General features: G+C 39.6%; 1 protein-coding gene across 1 annotated transcript in view; it reads right to left on the reverse strand.

Moving 5' to 3' along the window:
* The window catches only part of LOC134531882 (uncharacterized), a 121167-nt gene extending 108511 nt beyond the window's left edge, over positions 1–12656 (reverse strand). The window contains exon 1 of the mRNA XM_063367895.1: positions 12385–12656. The gene's annotated coding sequence lies outside the window, so the exon portion shown is untranslated. The remainder of the gene's footprint in view (positions 1–12384) is intronic.
* Positions 12657–18163: the final 5507 nt, after the last annotated feature.

The following is an 18163-nucleotide window of genomic DNA, read 5'->3' on the forward strand; positions in this document are numbered from 1 at the left end:
ATTTGTCATCGGCTGATTTTGGCTTGTTTTGATGTGTAAACATTTTAGCTCTCGGTATGTCCCTAACAAAAAAAAGCGCGTTCGCGTGATCTATCTGTTTATATTAACTTTCGCTAACATAGTGGGGTGTGCTAAGCGTATTGGTGTGCAAATAAACATTATAATAGTACAACTATCATTTTATACTTTATGTTATCATTTATAATTTTTCAAAAATAATAACTTAAAAATATGGAAATACAATTTTGACAATTTTAGTTAATAGCGCAGCATTCGTCATACTGTAGAGAGACAGAAATTGTTAGCCTACGTATACTCGAAGCCAAGTTTAATAAAAGAATTCGTCATGAAATGTTTACTGTTAAATCTCAAATGTTGTTTCAGCTCAATAAGGTTAAGGTTTGTTTTTAGAAAGTATTTACAGACTGATTTATGTCCTTTAAACAAAACAAAAAAATATATACATACAAAAACTTGGTGTTATAATATGTGTTTTAAAATCATTCAGGTTGGTTTTGTTTTAATGTATTTATTGGACTGCAACTTTTGGTTTTAAAGATACATAAAAGATGACGCCGAATTCATAATGCTTTAGAGAAACACACAAAATGTTAAATGTATTTGACGCCATATTTGCTCCAAAACAATTTTCCTGGCTGAAGTTGTGATTATATCTTGTTAAGACAATTCAAGTATACGAAGTTGATTCCAGGATAGTTTCACTACCATAACGTTTACATTGGGACGCCAATACGCTTAGTACATCCCCGATGTTCACGAATGTTAAAATATACGGGTTCATGTTGCCACACGTTGGTCAGTTTTCTGACGACTTCGGCTCGTGGTATAGCAGTTTCTACATGCATTTGCATGAAACTTTCAACCTGTTTAATTTCCGTTGTGTAATGAGCGCTTATTTCGTTGCATTTCTCGTGAATACTTAACTTTCACCCACAACGCGCCTGAAGAAGTATAACCTCAAAAACTCAGGCGATGATAGTTCCGGTCTAGGGGCGGAAAATGCCACTTGTTCAGCGTTGAGGCATTTACATGCTATTCGTTCGGTAATCCTGTCGTTCGGCTAACCCTGAGAAATCAAAAGTGCATTTATAACGCTCGGCATTATTTTCAAGAATAATGCGTTAAATTTCGTGTCTGAGTTTCTTTATATAAGTTTATTTGCAACATGATAACTGATACATTTGTTCCTTTACCGAGGTTAGATGTTTACACCATCACTATTCTCAATACCATCACCATTTTTCCCAAGAACCAAATTACCATCACCAAAATCATAATCATAATCATCATCAAAAACGTTATCATAAGCAGGAAAAAACGAAACTGTTTTACAGACTATTTTTGTGCAAAAAAAATCCCCTTCACTAAAATCCATAAATCCATCGTCTCTTCAACCAGCTGTATTGGCGAATGGGGCAAAAAACTTGGTGGGGCCGTTCTGCGCACCCAGACAGCAAAATAGGCTTTAATCAAGCTTGCCATGGTAAGTGTGTGTGTTAGCTTGAATCAAATTCACACATAACAAGCTTGCAGGAAGACTGCCACGAAGAGCCTTCAAGCTCGCGGCAATGGTTTGTGGTTCAAAGAAGGCTTGAATCAATATTTGTGTGTCGAGCTTTCGCGGCAAGCCTAATTCAACGCGTATGGCAAATTATGAAAGCTTGCCGCAAGCTTACATGCTACGTGGGACAGCTTAGCGTACGCGATCCACCCATTCCTCTAGTATTCTGTAGCTAGTGATTCTCTCAGGGACGTACAGGAGGGGGGAGGGGGGGAGGTTCCTTGGGTCCGGACCCTCCCTTCAAGGATTTAAATGAAAAAAAAAAAAAAACTAGTCACAGCATCTTAGCTACACAAGGTTACAGAGAGCTCAGTTTGGAATGATAATTGTAATCCTTATAGTGGACTACAATAAATGCATTTCCTCCCACAACTAGCCCAAAATGCCTCATACACAGAAGCAGCAGGAAATGTGTTTGCAAGAAGTTTATATTTAATATCAGTTTGCACACATAAGCATGTCTTTTCATACAAACTTGACATGCGTGTTTCATGTATTAAGTAACATTGACGAAAGCATAAAACAATTGACCCAAGGAAAAAGATACCAAAAACGAACGAAATAAAAACCAAAATGTTAATATGTTCAGTTTTCGTCTCTGAAGCGAAATCATTACTTAAATTTATACGTGTAAACGTTTGAATTCTGAAAGTTTACTGTTCTCTGATATTGTAGAGTGGCCATATTTTTTTTTTAACTCAATTTAAAATAAAAATTTCTCATAAATAGAGACCTGCAAAATTCGCGGATTCTTTTCGCGATAGGATAGAGTCCAAATACTTTTGACATCATTTTGCTTCAGTGATTGGTCCACAGTTTATCTGAAGGACTCTGGGCCAATGAAAAATCTTTTTAACAGAAGAATTAGCGAATCGCGATCATTCCAGTCAACAGGTGTTGCGAGTCGGTAACCAATCAGCAGACGTAATTTGCACGAGTGCATAGAGGATCATGGAGTCCATCCTTCCTAGGGATTTGAAATCGCGAATTTTACAGGTCTCTGCAGTCATAAAAAAAAATGATATAATGGTTATATACTGGAGCCCCTCCTGACCACGTTGTTGGTTCGCTGGTTCGCCGCAGAGAGCGTCTGTCCCCAGGCACGGCCGCGGCGCGAGGAAGGCCATGTTGGGCTGCTCGCCCGGTGGTCGCGCAGAGGGGAGGGGTGCACCGGTTCCACCAGTCGTGCGCCCGGGCCCGGCAGAGAGCACGGGGAGCGCAGCTACAACCGGTCGCGACCGACAGTGCCCACCTCTCCGCGAGAGGTCCGGCGGCGCGTGACCGGCTCCAGACACGCCCACCGCGTCGGCGCGACTCCGTCTATTGTTAGTAGAGACCGCAAAAAATTCGCGAATTCATTTCTAAAATTACTAAAATATACAAATCGTTACACCTCAGTGCTGCCTCTGCTATTGGCTCACAACTCACCTGGATGACTCCGGGCCGATTATAAACACCCCACCAAAGCTTTATCGAATCACAGGCTGCTACGCTGGAACGTCTCACAAGACAGTGGGTGGCATTTGACCGAGTGTACGTAGAACTATGGAGTTCATCCTACAGGTCATTGAACCCCGCGAATTTTTCCGGTCCCTGTCTATTATGGACCGAAGACGAAACGCGCCTGCAATGATTCTTCCCAACGGGCACACTCGACATCATTGGGGAACGTATCGGCCTTGGTCTATTGCCGTAGGGACAGGCATTTTCCGCGAATAAATATGAACGCCGATTAGACTGCAACAAGGTATACCTGCACCAACGGTTTCTTCCTTGTGATTGGCGGTCGTCTGCGGGAGAAGTCGTTGCCTTACTTGACCCGGCAACTCATAACGCATTTGCTTCCGCACTCAACTACTGTTATTGGTGTTGTAGCAATCGACATGGAACTGAAATAAACTTACCCAACCACGAAACTCAGATGATGCTACAGTGTTCTAACTTTCAGCTAGTCGCGGAATCATTTCGCGAAATATGCATGCCCCTATGACTATGGGTAGAGACCGGGAAAAATATCGCGTGTTCATTACGCGATAGGATGAAATATAAACATGCATAGATACCTATTAAATTAATCCCGCTATTGGCGCACAGTGAATCCTCCTGAAACCCTCACAGTCTACCAAGTTGAGACGTCTCACCAGTTTGTAGCCAATTAAAATGTGACATTGTTTGGGTATACAGAGAACTGTGAAGTCTACCCTGGAGGGTAATTGAACACACGAAATTTCCCGGTCCCTATTTATAAATTTTTGCTGCTCCTGATGTTGGTTCACTGTTTATTTGAAGGAATCGTGGCCAATTAATTCTAACAATACTATTACGTACCACATATACAAAATTAATTATTTATTATATCACAATCAATAACTATTCACGATTGATGATAAAGATTTATTACATAATGTTATAATTAAAGAAAAAAATACCATGCGATTATTCGCACGGGGAAACACGCTAGTATATATAATTCGTTAGTAAATCAATTTTCCAAAATTTTACTCAAGTTCTATTTTGATTCTTGATTGTTCGTCTTCAAAGAAAGAGAACTAAGTATCCGTAAATTTATTAACCTCTCTGGATAATTTGATACCTGTGTTCTTAATAAATGTAAGGTGAAAAATTTTAATAGTTTACAGCTCGACCGTGATATTTAAATTTTAGACCATGCACAGCAACCCTAATGAATCTAGAAAAAAAACTTAGATGTAGGATTTAAAAATTATCGACAACAAACAATATCAATCTTAAAATAAGAACAACAAAAGAACTCCTGGATATTGTATTCGTGCTCAGGTACTTTTAATCCGGGTCTGGAGACTCAGAGTAAGCCGAGTAACGATCTACTTATCATACGTTCCCCGATCCGTATGACGTAAGTGTATATGTATACAGGATGAGTCTGAATTCGACAAACTTCAGCTGCGGGTTCATGCGACAAAATAAGTTGAAAAAATCTGTACGACATACGGTATATGTTTTTGTGCAACAACAATTTATTATTCTTTGAATAACAAAGTATTTAAGACATAACACTGAGCGTCTGAATTACCTATGTTTAATTATTTCTATGAATTAATTATGCTACAGCGATGATTGCAGAACTTCATTCAATTAAACATAACCTATACGTAGGGACTGGAAAAATTCGCGGGTTCAATGACCTCCAGGCTAGACTCCACGATCCTGTGCACACTCGGGCAAAAGTCGCCTGTTCATTGGCTGCTGACTTGTGAGGCGTCTCAATTGGGAGACTCGTGACTCGACACTGCTTTGATCTGAGGGTGTATAATTGGCCCACAGTCCTCCAGTTTAACAGCGAACCAATGGCAGAAGTTACATAAAAATGCAATTATTTGCATTCTAGAATATCGCGAAATGAATCCGCGAATTTTTCCGGTGTCTACCTATACGCTCAGTGTTCTATATTAAATACTTTTCCTATTGTTTACAATCAAAAGAATTTTTTTCAGACTCAAGTTCAAAGACTCTAGAGTCTAAACCAAAAGTCGTACTGATGTTTTTGACTTGTTCTGTCGTAAAGAAACTGCAGGTGAAGTTTCTCGGTGGAATCCACGCTCGCCCTGCACAGAGCACGCGTGACCGCCGCGGAGGGAAATAAAACTTGCAAATCACGCGTCCCCCTGCCTGACGTCACTTCCACGAGAAAGCGGCCTGACTTCAGACGGCCCCTGCGTGTATTCTCGGCGAGGCCACGATCACACGTCGCCTGTATCACGTCACTGTTATATTGAGGCTAGCCTCGTCAGACCCGGTTCTGCAACGGCACGTAATCGGAGACGGAACTCCAGGAACATTCTGCTGCTTCCAACAACACTCACGGAAACCGTAACAAATGGCAACCAATGAGATTTCATTTCAATATAAATTAAACAAAAATTATATTATGCTTCTACATATTCATATCCAATAAAAAAAATTGGTTGTCTGTAAAGTCGGTTTACGGACGATAGTTTAACGTGACAACGTCATAACAAAACATTGATGAAATGATTGCAAACTTTTGTGAATAAAATTGAATCATTTTTATTTTAATAATAAAAGAATTAATCCTTGAAATTATACCAGTAATCAGATTTTTGAAGTGCAAGAGTAATTAACCTTTATTGCTGAAATTGTTGTAATAAGCAATGAAAACCACATTAACTTTTAACTTCGCTTTATAAACAGTCGACGAAACAGTTCACGTGTATATGTAAGTTGTGTGCTGCTGATGTCTTTCTTCTCCTCGGACGCATAAGCCAATCGAGTGGAAGAGAGATAGATGCGGCGCAAGCGTACAATGAGCGTAACGGGGCACAGCGTAACGGAACAATGTGCGTAACGGGACACTTTTTCGTGCGTGCAGCCGGCGTTCATCGATTTATTAGACGTCACGTCAAAAAATTAACCACAAAGTAATAATAGAACACTGAATATTCTTGAACTTGAAATGATGTTTAACGTATTTAGAATATAAACAAACATGGCTACCATCGCAGTCAAGTGCTGGGCTTCTGTCGGTGCACGGAGCGACGTAAACTTGAGGGTTTACCGTACGGGTCCGTCTACGTCTGCGTGCTATTGTAGAAACTCTGTTCCGTCTCCGCTTACGTGAACCGTCCCAGTTTACGTGCCATTGTAGGACGGGTCTTCAATCGCGTACCGGCTGAAGGAAAATCGGTTGAGCCAGAGGGATAGAGAACGGCACAATAATTCACAGTATGTTATTAAAATGTTGTCTTTGCTAAGCCAAGTTCATACTTCAAAGAGATGTGGTGTATTGCTGCGAAAAATGCTTTACCCAGTAAAATCACTTAATTTAACTGGTTATACTTTTAAATGCTGACTAAAACTTTAAGAATATTAACCGTATCATCTTAGGAAATCTATTAATATTTGTGTAATTCCTATGGATAAACAAACACAAATTTTTTTGTATAGACTTGAAATATTATTTGAAAAAAACTTTATCTCTTTTAAAATGAGTAATTGTTACGGGGAGTTTACGATTGAGTTCATAAGAATTAATGACTATCATAAAACATTACACCCGTATACACAGAACCATATTTTAAGCAAAAGACAGATTGTTAATGTTAATTCTTATGAACTAAGTCGTAAACTACCCTTTAAGAATTGATCTGTCGAAACCAGTGGCGGATACAGAGATTTATTTCGGGAGAGGATTTGAAAAAAAAAAAAAAAAAGTATTCAAAAACTTACGTCGACAACCAGGGGTTTCGACAGATAGGTAAATTATCTTTATCAACACGTATCACTCACTGCCTTTGTAGTTTGTTATTGCAGGTGTTATAACAGCTCACTTTGTTTCACCCAAAATAACATATTGTTTTCATCGAGAAATCGCATATTTTTTCTTAGTGGCAAAGGGGGCGGGTTATATCCCCCCTAACCCCCTTCCAGCGTCCGTTGCTGGTGAAAACCAGTATTAGGGCGTGGTTGCCAGCCATCTGCTGGAAAACCTGCACGCAACGCCTCATTTTGCATTCTTGTCTCATCCCTTGAATAATTTAATATATTCTGTTTAGGGAAAACTGGCACATACCTGACTCCGCTATAGAGAAGTATTCCAAACGCGTCTCTAATAGTGCTTCGTACAGAGTGTCCAGCAAAACACACAAACCAAATTCCCTGACTTAGGGTGCGGTTGTACGTAAAGCCGAACTATTTCAGGAGAACATGTATACAAGCGCGAAAGTGTACGGTTACACGGCGGTTGGTATAAAATATGTTCAACTCCGAATGTCCATTGTCATCGGATGGATGTGTTGTGGATCGTATAAAAGCAAGTGTCCCTCTGTTAGAGAATTGCCATCAGCGTAATTTTTAAAACAATTAAATATTTACCTATTGATTTTTTTTTGAAGTCTGGAAACTATTACACGAGCTTGTGCTAGGAACATTCTTCATTTTGGGTTTCTCGCAAAGGACTGTTTATAATCTCAACACTCAACAGCCAATCAAAGGCTTATGCAGAAAAAAATGTCATTCTGAACTACTTTGCCAACCTATTTAGGTTGAATGAGAAATGGCATCGAATGAAACATGTTCAGACTGCGTATAACGGCAAGAAAAAGTTGACCAGGTTAACCTGAAGTACCGGTAGTTCACAGAGTTCCATGTAACCGCGCCATAAATCCAGGTTTTTCATGATTTTTCGCATGTAATCAGGGCCGGATTTAGGGGTGGGCAACCGGGGCGAAAGCCCCGGGGCCTCCACAAACGGAGGGCCCCCACAAATTGGATTTCAGCGAAATCGTGAAAGATATAATTCTTGTCTCCGATTATATTTATGTATATTTCTTTAATACTAAGAGAATCTACTTGATTTCACAATAAATTATTTATTGAAAAACTCGACTGAAAAAAATTGTTCATTTTATTTGTAAAATAATTTGGGGCCAGGGGGCCTCCACTCCTCTGTTGCCCCGAGGCCTCCGGACCTCTAAATCCGGCCCTGCATGTAATAAATTTCTACAGAAAACAACCAATCGAAATTGTTGCGCTACTCTCTAACATTGTCATAGTAACAATGTACTTACAACGTACCTACTTAAAAATGACGCGACAAAAATTGTTGACACAGTAAAAGAAAGCCCGAGAATTACGCACACAATCGAAGTTTCTTAAATTTAAGGCAGCATTAAAGATGGGATTGAGACTCAGCTGTCGCAATACGACTCCGCTCAAAAATACGAAGACTGAATCCAAATGGGTTAACGACACAATATGGGCCTTTGTAGTAGCCCCATCTGATTTGAATACTCTGATCAAACATGTAGTATTGCCCAAACTATTACAGGGTTTCCCTGACGCTTGGAAACTTCCAGGGCCCCTCGTCTACCTCTTATACTATAATTTTCCTTGTTCCCCCCCCCCCCCCCCCCGTGTTTTCTGCGAAAAGATAACGGAAATTAATGAGAAGGAACAATTAAATTGTAACTAGCACGTAATTTAAAGTGTTGGACAATGCCTTTCGATTTCCACTGGATTTTCATGATCGCGTAATTTAAAAAAAAAATTCCAAAATTTATCACCTCATTTAATGACGCGTTTTCAGCAGAGTGTGATCGGTAGGAATTTTAAAAAAACTAATCCGAGTATTATTTATCGGGAAATAATAATTAAATTTCTTAAGACAAATTAGTAAGACCATAAACCGAAATTTAAGTTCCAGCTTGGCTTAAAAAAATTTGTTTCAAAGTTTTATTTTCAAAATTACCAGGATGGAGCCCTCGAGAGCCTTTTTCTCTTGGGGGCTATTCCTCCCCGCCCCCTTTTTCCCCCCTTCACAGGCCCCTTGTAAGGCCCCTCCTGGTACGATATTTGGGCCCCTCAAAAGTAAATGGCCCAGGGACCCGCAAAGTTATGAAAAAAAAATTCAAAATATCAGTAAAGACCGTGTGTTACTGTGTGAGAAGCAACGTCGCCTACGGCTAATGTCCGTCTGTTAGTGTCAATAGTAATGTTTAATGTCACTAGTAGTTTTTATTTAATATATGTTCAAATATGTTTTAACTCTTTTAGGTAGTTTTCAAAGAAATACTACCTTTGTAGCCCTTATCATGGTGCGACTTTCGGAAATTTTTTTATATAGTTTTTTGTTTCATGGTCTATAGACCCAAAACCATCGTCAACTCAAAAGTTTATATATATATATATATATATATATATATATATATATATATATATAGACACGATAACAGTCGCAATTTTTCACAAATCTCTTACAAACTGATATATAAAATTTAGTAGTGGAAAATCTTGATCGAGTTCATTAATGGACAATATTCGACCAAAGGGGTAGAAATGTGGAAGGTTTTTTGAGAAAAAAACATAAAAATCGCTGTAACTGCCATAATATAGAAAATATCACATCCGTTTGAACGTATTATAACTAGTAATATCACAATATTTTTGAATACGTTTTCGATACGATCAACCATAACTGCATGGGATTGAAAAAACTAGGGTTAGGGGACAAAAGAATATTATAACTCCCTTAGTAAGAATACAAATGAATCCGTTCAGATAGTTTGTAAAACTTATAATTTTCATCTGAAACTTTTGTCTGAAGCAATTTTTGATTAGACGAACCATTGTTGCAAGGGGTTGAAAAAACCTTGGGTAGGAATGAGAAAATAAATAAAACTTTCCTACCCAGTACACTATCAAATAAATTCTTATTTTTTGTTTAACTATCTAAATATTGACTAAAACTATTCTTAAAATAATTTTTGTTTACCCAACAATTATTGCAAGGAGTGGAAATAACAAGGTTTGAAAATTAAAAAAATTATCATTACTTTTTTAAAATAGGTATACTGTCATATCCTTTATAATTTAGTGTATGAATCCTAAACTTCATATAAAACTTTGGCTGAAACAGTTTTTGATGAAACGAATTATTAGGTACCGTTAAAACAAGGGGTTGAAATTTTGAAAAATGCAAAACTTTCTTAGTAACAATTTCGTTAGAATTTAGTTTCACCAATCTTAATATTATCTTAAACCTTGGTGCAAAGAACAATTTTATACTACCACCTTAATAGGTAGTATAAGAGATGAAAAATAATTTTTGAAGGTCAAAAAATTCAATAATAACCTTAGTTGCCATATAATATGAAATTCGTTCTAAGCTATTCAGTGCTGCGTTTAAACTATTGAATGCTAGATACAGAAAGTTAAGAATATTCGTAATATATTCGCTGCATGGAAAAGAGGCAAATATTTACTCGATCATTTTGTAATATTGGAGAACATAACTATGTTATGTACATTAAGTTCTTAAAATGTTCCAGAAGTTTATACAAGATTCCCAAATATTACCAGGATAAATAGGTACTTCGAAATCTACCTACGCCTATAGGCTGTGCCGAAATGGATTTTTTTCCCTTCGAAATCCCACCTCTCGAAAAATATTCCAGTATGTATCCGCAACTGTTCCGTAGTATGAACCAGTCAGAACAAGACATAAATGGGAAGAGGCCTCCTTTCGAACATTCTTCTTGTTTGGACAGAGCATGTGCCCACGAAACAAAAGCTGGTAAGTAGCACGTTATATATATATATATATATATATATATATATATATATATATATATATACACACTAGATAATGCCCGGCATGCGTTGCAATGCCTCAATCAATTTTTTAATTTATTAATAATGTAATTTTTTAAACGTATACTAAGCATCTCTATCTCTCTAATTCTCTATCTCTCTATGTATATCTCTATAACTCTCTCTATCTTTCTATTTATATCTCTATCTCTCTATATATCTTTCTACATATATATCTCTATATATCTTTCTAGCGGACCCGACAGACATTGTCCTGCCCAAATGTACTTTTTGTGAGATATGGATATGGCGGTAAGTATTTCTACGCTGGACATACCCCTCCTCTTGGGCACGCCACTGCCGTTACCAAAATCCTTTCCCATGGTTACGCAGAAGGCAACAACAATGCAAAAGCCCGTTGCCATGGAGGCTAATTATCAACAATGCTTAGTTTTTTTTTGCTTTTAAAGCGTGTTTTTTTTAGTTTTTTCTTAACTCAGAATCGAGATAAAATATCCAATTGTGAATCTAAACCATCCTCGAATCCCCGTGAACTCACACAAAAAATTTCATCAAAATCGGTCCAGCCGTCTAGGAGGAGTTCAGTGACATACACACGCACACAAGAAATATATATATATAAAGATATATATATATATATATATATATATATATATATATATATATATATATGAACTTTTAATTGGCTCAGCGAAGTTATGCGGCTTTATTCCTCCTTTGAATGGTTCGAATTAGCTACTCCTAGTCAGTCACCTTCGAGAGGCAACTGTTGAACTGATTGCGATGTCGCAATGAACGCGCCCTTCGTGCTTTGCTTGATGTTGAGCCCTGAGACGCAATATGTCCCAAAGAGGGTATCCAGGCCAAAACGGAACTCAACGTCTTTCAGGGGGGAGGTGCCATACAATAATAAACATATAAGGCAGTGTCTCTATTTTGTAATCCATTTTTTATGTTTGTTACATATTTTTACAATTCACAAGGGGTAGCGCCGGGCTGGTGCCTTTCCCATTGAAATTCCCTCCCCCCTTTTTTTTCCTTCTAGATATGCCCCGCTCTAAAATATAACTAACTCCTAACAGTTAGGCTAAAATACAAAATTTTATCTTGACAGGTAAAACTATAACTAATATTTATTTCAGGGTTTGAATGTCAATAGAAAAAACAAGATAATTGTTAAAGTTATAAAGGAGTAGTCATTAAATTAAATTTATAAAGATTACTAATGGCTTGCATTATTAAGTTTAAAAATTTTAAAAAAATTAAAATATTTTATATGAGATGCTGTGATTATGAGTTATATTTATGGCGATATAGATAAATACGGAGCAGACTTTATGAGAGCGATAGAAAAAATTACGAAAAAAGGTACAATAGTTTTCCAAATAATATCAATTTAAAGTTGCACATGCTTTTAAATAGGCATATAGGTAAAACGTTGTACCCCACTAACTACAAACCACTTCCATTGGTTTTAAAAGAGTTAGTAAAAATAGTTTAGTGTAGGAAATAAGGCAAATAGATATCTAATTAACACTTATTGCTGCCGAAGAACGTCTTCGCAAATAAAAAAAATATATATATCTCAATTCTTCTTTAAAAACGTAGGTACACTAATTTTCCGTATAGCCTACCGGGGAAACGGTATTATTTTGAGTGAATGATAAATATTTTAAATACCAGTACACACTTACCTCCTAAATGTAGAAAAATCCACAGGTAGTATCGGTAGATTCAGGCAATCACTTCTCACTATTTAAGCGATACCTCTCGTGGTATGTTTATTTATTATTTTTTTTTTTTTTTTACCTTTTACAATGCCAAACCCTTTTTTCTTTCTACGTTGTTAGATTCAAAGTATATGACGGTAAGAATTTCGGACTACACGACGAAGTAATATCGGATGGGGAACCACGCACGCGGTAACACCACCTGTATATGTTGGAGAATATTAAAACTCTGGAACAAAAACTCGAAAGCCGACAGCGCAAAAAATAAACTTCAGCGCCGTTCAAAGTTACAGATTGTAGCGCTCTTCTGCGGTAGTATATGGAACTTTTGTTCATGGTTCTAAAGGGGAATCGAAAGACTCCATATTGGTTTCAAGAGCCTGAAGTAACATTTTGCTATCGCTTAAAACTAATTTACCAAGATCGTTTAAGATTTCAAGCTGATCTTAACTACACCTTATCGACCTTTATTATTTAAATTGAATTTTACTAAGTATTTACTCGAGTTTAAAATAGATACTCAGAGCTTAACTTTAAACCCGAAATTTCGTGTGTTTAACTTCTTAATCTAATTTAGCAGACTGCTCAAGTGCAGCAAAATTTTTTCAGGTGATATTTGACGAAGAAAACAAGAAACACATTTTTTTGTGGAAAAAAGTTAAATATGGTTGTGATGATGATTCAAATGCATATTTTAAACTAGATGAAGAATGTTCTAAAAAAAAAAAACAAGAAAAAAACCAACTGAACTTATGCCTGTGTTTCCATCAAACAAATGTCGCACATATTATTTATTTAATTAAATACCATCTCATATATACTTTCATGTGAATATCAAAAAAAGTTAATACTCGAATTCCAATTTAAATACTTTATTTTTTGTTTATGTGTGTGTGTTTGTATGTATGACACGGTTATACAGAACGGCAAACTACTTTAAGTTTAAGTAAACATGTTTAAAAAACTTTTTTCGAATGAATATGTTGTGGATCCTATTTATTTGATCAAGTGTACATCTGTTAGAGAATTAACGTCAACATCAATTACTGCTGTCCGGGTTCTCGTGTTCGAGACCGGCGTGTATCCTAGCGGGAAAACTGGCTCTGATTCAAATTGTGTCCTGGGAGGGCGTCAGGTTAGCTCAGCGTCTAACCAATTTTGGGTTTCCTGGGTGCGTTGCCCCTGCGTGGTCCGCTAGGACCGTCGGCGAAGTTCGTGGTTGGAGGGGTCCCTAACTAGTATCACATCACAGGCCCTGTGCAGCATAAGACACTGATTCTTAGCTGGGATAGGGAGACTCAATACAATAATAAACACGAACTCGAGGTTTGGACTGTCGATGACATGTCGCGCACGGAGTGTGCGTATTGGTTAACACAACACTGTAATTAATTAAGGCTGAAGGCCGCGAAAGAGGCACTCATAAACTTATTTTGGTAAGTTCACATGTGAGTGACTTGGGCACTCCTGCATCGCACTTTCCTTGGGTGGGGGTTTTAACTAATAGTGGAGTTACTATTAAATTATGTTTGATTATTAATGAACTGGGGTCGAGGTGTCTAATTAATAAGGCACGGCCCTTGATTCTACCTTGGTATTGGAGGCTCGCCTGACTCGGGTAGGCCATTGCTAGGAGTGCGTTCCGTTAGCGGGGTCGGATACTGGCGGATGCAGGTCTGGCTTTGGGGGTGGCCTTCGCCCGGTCGACATCACAATTTAAAAACATTAAAATATAAACCTTGACGTCGTCTGGCCGACGACCACCCCAGAGCCCGACCTGCACCCGCCAGTATATGCTCCCGCTAACGGAACACACCCCTGGCCATGGCCCACCCGAGTCAGGCGAGCCGAACAGCAATTAAAGGCAAAACCGCAGAAACCTGAGTAGACAAGAGAAGAACCGTACCCATTCCTCCTGAAACATTAAATTAGGATTTTAGCGACAATAAAATCTCTTCCAGACACACCCGTTTGGAGTCTAGCGTAATGAGGTCACGCCTGGCGCGAGAGAGGCCGAGCCTCCCTCGGACGCCATGCCAGTTCGGCAGTTCAGCGCAGCTCACGGACCGGGGCGGACCTACGTCCCACGGAGAGGCAACATCCTTTGTCTACACTGAAAGTAACGTCCGGTAAATATAGTCACTAATTAACAAAACCCCTTTTATTACTTAACCTCTCCGTGAGTACCCGGTCCCTTTTTTCGGTCCAGGACCTAATCCGGCCGCATCAATTTAAAGACACCCCGCACCACACTTGGTCAACGGGGCTGCTCTTCAGCATACGGCAGGGGCCGTCTCCCGCAACGTACAGAACTTTATTTAAGGTCACGCGCACGGCGCTGACCACAAACCCGCAAGGGAACTTGGACAAACTTAATTGCGGTGCGTGTTTCACCACAGTGGGCACAACACCCGCGCCGAGACATTTGCATACGGGATTGGCCGTCTCCAATCGCCCGCCCCCTTAATTTAGTGTATTTTTGTATCCCGTATTTTGTACTGCTAACTTACGTTACCCGAGTAACGAGTGCCACGTAACTTGTGCACACCCCCTTAATTCAGTGTATTTTTGTATCCCGTATTTTGTATTGCTAACTTACGTTACCCGAGTAACGAGTGCCACGTAACCTGTGCGCGCCCCCTTAATTCAGTGTATTTTGTGTCCCGCCTTTGTGTTACGAAATTACGTTACCTGCGTACCCAGTGAGACGTCTGAGACGTAACAGCATCCGAGGCCACGTAATGCGGAACACAAACAATACGGCGCCACGGAATAACAAGTGAAAACCCCCCCGGGGACCTCTGTAGAGTGTTGTATTGTGTACGACCCGCTCCTCTGAATAAAAGGTACGACACCGCCACCTCAACTCCACGTCTCTTATTTAAAATCATCCCACGCAACACCGCCGCCGGCCCTAGTGGGCCACGCAGGGGCACACACATCCACGACCCCAAATTCACGACTAGAAACGAGCTAGTCTGGCGCCCACCCGGACAACACAGATCAAGAACCGCCTTTTCCCACTAGGAGCCACACCGGGACTCGAGCCCGAGACCCCGGACGACGGCAACCTATTCATTTTTTTGTTACCGTCGGTAAAATATTACACAAACTTGCGGCAGGGACATTCTCCATCTTGTGTTTTTCACAAATGACTGTTTATACTCTCAACACTCAACAGCCATTCAGAGACTTATGTAGAAGATATGTTCTGAACTACTTTGCCATGTGTTTAGGTTGAATGAGAAATTGCCTCGAACGAAACATGTTCAGATGGTGTACAAAAGTTGATAAAGGTTTACTTGAAGTACCTAGTTCAGAGTCTTATATAACCCCGCTCATATGTAATAATTTACATTTGTTTATATGGCTATCTTTATTTCCTTTTCATTGGCTAGAAACAAACCAGAATAAATATTTTTTTACTTCTTGCAATCACTTTAAATTTTTGACTCAACACTTTCGCTTTAAGATAATATATTTGATAAGTAAAATAAGTATGGGACAAATTTGTCAATTATTTATCAGTATAACATGACCCTTTCTATTTATTCAAAAAAGATCAATAAAAAAGGTTTGGACATTTTCATGAGTGGTGTAGTTCCTAAATCTACAACATATTTATTTACTTATAATTAAGATATACATATTTAAATGAAAATGATAAAGTAATAATTCACATTTTTTGATTAAATTGTTTATAAAAGTTACATTTTCATAATTTACTTAAAGTTGCGTTTACAATTTCGTATAACACAAATAACTGTCATCGTACCATCTGTAGTAGTATAACCCCCTCCCCACTCCAAAAACAGTCACTGCTGGCAAAACACACTCCTCGCCCTGGCCATGTGATCAGGAACGGTTTGTGAACTAAACGCACCTTAAGTGTAGCAACAGTGCAAGAAGTGCAACACTACGAACGGCCAACACGGACTGCAGTCCGCCGCGGTCTCGTGTTCGAGGTCGGACGCAAGTCCTAGCGGGGTGGCTGGCTTTCTTAGAGATTTCTGTTCCGGGGGGGCGCCAGGTTAGCTCGGTGTCTAACCGTGTAATGGTCGTGGGTTCGTTGCCCCAGCGTGGCCCGCTAGAACCGTCGGCGGTGATGGAATTTGTTTCCTGATTAGGTTGGGTTGTTTAGGTTAATTTACATACACTGTTCTGGTTGTTCCACGGGTCGCACGTCGCTCATGGGAGGTGCGGGGTGGACGTTTTATTGCTCACGATTTACACTGGTTCATTACATTGGGCGCGAGGTCTACTCGGCGGTACATGACTGCCAGTGAGGCGTCGGAACACGTAGAAGTTTTGGTTACACTATTATTACAATTACACTTGACAAAACGGCACCCTGTGGTGCTCTTACGTACACGATTACACTCCACACATTATCTGAGAGGGACACCTGTGTGCCTCTACGTGTGTTTACTTATTAAGCCCTCACGCCAGTCGCAGTTGAGGGAGAGTGTTAGATTAGAGTCGGCTAATCCCGTAATTGGTAAATTGCGATGCGCGGGCCCACCTGTGTGGACCGCGGCACGCTACTAAATTAAAAACACGTCTACGGTTGGATGTAGCCTGTGCCTGTGCACTGGGCGATTAATTAAAGTTCTGGAGTGGTGGGAGACGGCCCGTACCGTATACTGCACGGCCCCACGTAATGCTTTGTGTGGGGCGTGTTAAATTGACGCGGCTGGGTTAGGCCCTACATCGAAAAAGGACCGGGCGCACACGGGGAGTATTTAAAAAAAGGTTTCGGTTGTGACTATAATTACCAGATGGACGTTCGGTGAACACAAAAAAATGATGGCTCCCCGTGGGACATGCGTCCGTCCCGGTCCGCGAGTCGCGCTGTACTGGCATCTGGCCCTGGCGCGAGGGGAGGGGTGAGCTCCCTGTCGCGCCAGAGTTTCTAAAGTTCCGTTATTCGTAAAAAATTACATTAATAATAAAAAGCAAGTGGCTCTAAATTCATACAATAAAACTTAATGATTAACATAATATCTATATATGTTTTAGAATTGACATTTAATAAGTTTGTCTAAAATAAGTTTGAATATTAGAGTCAAGCTGGAGACTGTCTGTTTCTTGATAACTACTCCAGTGGCGAATGATAATGCTAATTTGGGGCGGTTTGCGTTACGTCTCACATTACACTACTGAATTTAGGCTGAAGGCCGCAAGGGTTGCACTCACAGCTGTTTTAGTAGAAAGCTACACCTGAGTGACCCGGGCACTCCTACGCCGCACTCTATTAGTTAGGGGCTTTTGTTTTTCTGATTAATTAATTATTGTGTGGAGAATTTTTTAGGCACGGGGAGTGCGTTGCATGTGTAAATAAAATGGTTCGCTATTCTCTACCTTGGGCTGCGGTCCGCTCACTTGACTCAGGTGGGCCATGGCTAGGGGTGCTTTCCGTTAGCGGAGCCGAGTACTGGCGGGTGCAGGTCGGGCTTTGGGGTGGCCTTCGGCCGTACGATGTCAGGACATTGTATCGATTGTTCCTCAAGCGGCAACCGATCAGGAATTTTGCTATGTAATAAATATTTACTTTATTAAACCAGTTTTTGTAAGGCAAAATTTTTCAGGAACGAACATTAATTAAATATGCGACTTAGTGTGACTATGCCAAACAATTACTCTGCTGTGTACAGCATGTTTTCGTGGGAAGACGGCCCCTGGTGGCACTCAGTGACTAGGTTATCTTTCAGTTCAACTTAGTACCGCCAAGCCTTTCAATCTT

Source organism: Bacillus rossius, chromosome 5, assembly GCF_032445375.1.
Source record: "Bacillus rossius redtenbacheri isolate Brsri chromosome 5, Brsri_v3, whole genome shotgun sequence".
NCBI lineage: Eukaryota > Metazoa > Arthropoda > Insecta > Phasmatodea > Bacillidae > Bacillus > Bacillus rossius.